We start from the raw sequence: 3,114 nt of genomic DNA on the forward strand, positions 1-3,114 counted from the left end.
ATTTCTAATATGATGAAAATGACAATCATAATAAGTCATGGAGTGAAACAATTACAATAAAATGTGTCTCTAGATTTTCTGGGCATTTGTTAGAAGAATTTCTAGTTGTGTGTAGTATTTCACTGTTAATAAAATAATTTCCTATAAAATAGTTATGCTCTAAAGGCAAAATGACAATATATTATATGTGTAATATAAGGTATATACATTTAAAATGGCAATAAGATTCTGATATAAAAATGTATTTTCTTAACTTAAAAATTGTCACCTAATTTAAAACACATGAGTTTAATTAATTTTTTAGCTTGAAATAAATTCAGAAACTATTTCTATGAATATCCTACATAAAAAGTCACCAGTAAATAATTGCTGAACAAAAAGCAAAGTAATAAATAGCATATTAAAACACAAATTTTTAGGAAGACAAATTTTTAGGAAGTGCTATTTATGCATTTTAGTCTGAATATATTTTGTGTGGCCTTTAAAATTAATGATCAATCACTAATTTTCACTTAATTTCTATAATCTGCATGTATAGGATGGATTCTTCTGTCACACTTTTGTTAGAATAAATCCTTCTCTAGGGTTTCCATATAACTTCAATTTTAGAAAATATATTTAATAGTGAATGTGAGAAAAAAATTATCCTCTAATGTTCAACCACTTGCCTCCTATAACAAAAAAATATTGAGCAGTTAGTATATGATACTTGAAATATGACTGATATAAACTAGATAAAGTATTTTTTTTTTCATGTAGATTATTTTCTCTGGAAAATATGAAGAAATAAGAGCTGCCTTCAGGGATCCACAGAACAGGAAGTTCTGACTCTGGGGGTCCAGCTAGGACATAGGGCCATCCCAGGAAAGGCAGAACAGAAGAGGTCACTAGAGGGAGAACAACAAGGGGAACCTATAGGATCATGGCAGAGAGCTGCAGCCCAAGAGCCATCTGAAGTGACTTCTGCAAAGCCTAAAAGGACAAATCTATATCTCTATATTTGCTAGATATACCTTGCATTCAATGTCATCTAATAGTAATGATTCTGATAATCCCAGTACCTAAATAGTCTCTTTAACATAATGAAATTATTAAGGCATTGTAGGAAAATGCCATAATATAGGGAAATATTGAATTATGGCTTTGTATTCAGCTGCACTGAAGTTATAGGCTCGGGGTTTCTCCAGTGAGCAAGCTAGAGAAGATGGTGCTGAGAAGGCTTAGTGGTGCTTAGATTCTTATTCTCAGAAGAAGGGTGAGATGGAGGTAGTTACAATCAGTGCACTGCAGACAAGAGGAGAAGCCTAAATATCAGAAATTGATAATCCATCTAAAAGATTAGTAATGGACTTTTCTGTATAATTTCATCTTGTTGATCCTTATAAGACATCTCTTGTATTAAATATTATAGGAAGGAACATATGGAAGGTGGTTTACATATCTCAATTGTCCAATACTGGATCACTAAATTGATACCAGAATTGATTCTGGAAGAGCAATCTCTGGCTCTTTTTAGGCTTCCCCAAGCACCAAGGATTTTCCAAAAGAGAGTCTAAAACCAGTAAATTACAACACTGGGTTAAACACTAAGCCACTGTCAGACAATCTAGATTCTTCTGGGGGATATAGAGCAGTTTCCAGAACTCAAAGTTAATAAATTATGAACTAGAAGGAATACCAATACCCATCTAGGAAACTGAGGAAAGAAATATAATATGGAAAGAGTTGTGGTATTCATGAGAAAATCCCAAGTGAAAGATAATAGAGTGAAGGGAAACAGGCACATGTCTAATTATAGGTAGCATAGTGAAATCGGGAGAGAAAGGGCAACACAATCATTTGTGAAAGGAAGCGGGACCCTGCAGATCAGAGTAATAAGCACAATGGCCATCGGGGCGACTTCTCAGCTCCTTCAAGAGATCTTAGAGGACCAAGTTAGCTAAACCTGTGATACCTTGTGTTCATTCAGGAAGTGTCAGAAAGAGTCATGCTGTAAAAGTGATAAACTTCTTCATTGCTGCAGGTGCACTATCATTATTCATAATAGTAGGATTCATGGTGACATATTCATGTACACAGGTGACAATTTGATGAAATTATTCTCCTGTACCTTCTATTTCCCTCCCGCTGATTCACTCTCACTACTCTCTTGGTTCCCCTAATATTTTTAGTATTGTTATTTTAATTAGTGCATCATTGTTGTATACAAAATATGTATTCATTGTGATATATTTGTATATATATATATGTATATATATATATATATATAATAATTTTTTGGATTTTACTCCCCAGTATTCCCCTATGTTCTCACTTCCTCCTTCTATCTGAATCTCCTTGTTCTACTCTGATGGTCTTCCTATTTTTGTGAGCTCACTAACTGAAGTAACAATCATACAGCATACTTATCAGCAATAATATTATTTCATATTTGGTGACAAGACACCTATGGAAGAGTCTAATACAGTCAAATCCCTAAAGATAAGATCATATAAACAAATGTATTGTCATCTATTTGTCCTATATGATTGGAGGCTAGAACGTAGAGTATGTAGTGAAGAGAACTGCAAATCACTGCAGCAAGTTTTCATTTTTTATTATACTTTTTAAACCACAAGTAATGAGTCCACTGTGATAGATTATAAGCAGCAATTTTTGATTGCAGGTTTTTTCTGTCCATTGTAAACCTATAGCCTATTCTCAAATGGACCAGTGAGACACACTGTTTGCAGATTTTTTGGGACATATTTTACATGTCATAAAAATTTCCCTTGTTTTAAGTGCACAATTCAGTAAGTAATAGGCAGTAGTATATTGCATCATGTGTCACTGAACTTTTTAAGAAAGTTTGGACAGATATGGTTATTAATGGACGAGAAGAAGTATAATTTAATTGAAGATGTAAAATCTTCTTGCTCTTCTTTGAAGTAAAGACTGGGGTCATTCTAATGCATTTTTTAACCTGGTGCAATATTCTTCTTATTTAAAAAGATTTAAGGAGAATTCTTAATCATTTTCTCAACCAGTTGGACATACAATAGTTAGTGATTTTACTCTCTGGTAGGGTGCCTGGTTATTGTGAAATTGAGTTGAGTGCAGAACTATGAGTTTTAA

Source organism: Sciurus carolinensis, chromosome 6 (genome assembly GCF_902686445.1).
Source record: "Sciurus carolinensis chromosome 6, mSciCar1.2, whole genome shotgun sequence".
Lineage (NCBI taxonomy): Eukaryota > Metazoa > Chordata > Mammalia > Rodentia > Sciuridae > Sciurus > Sciurus carolinensis.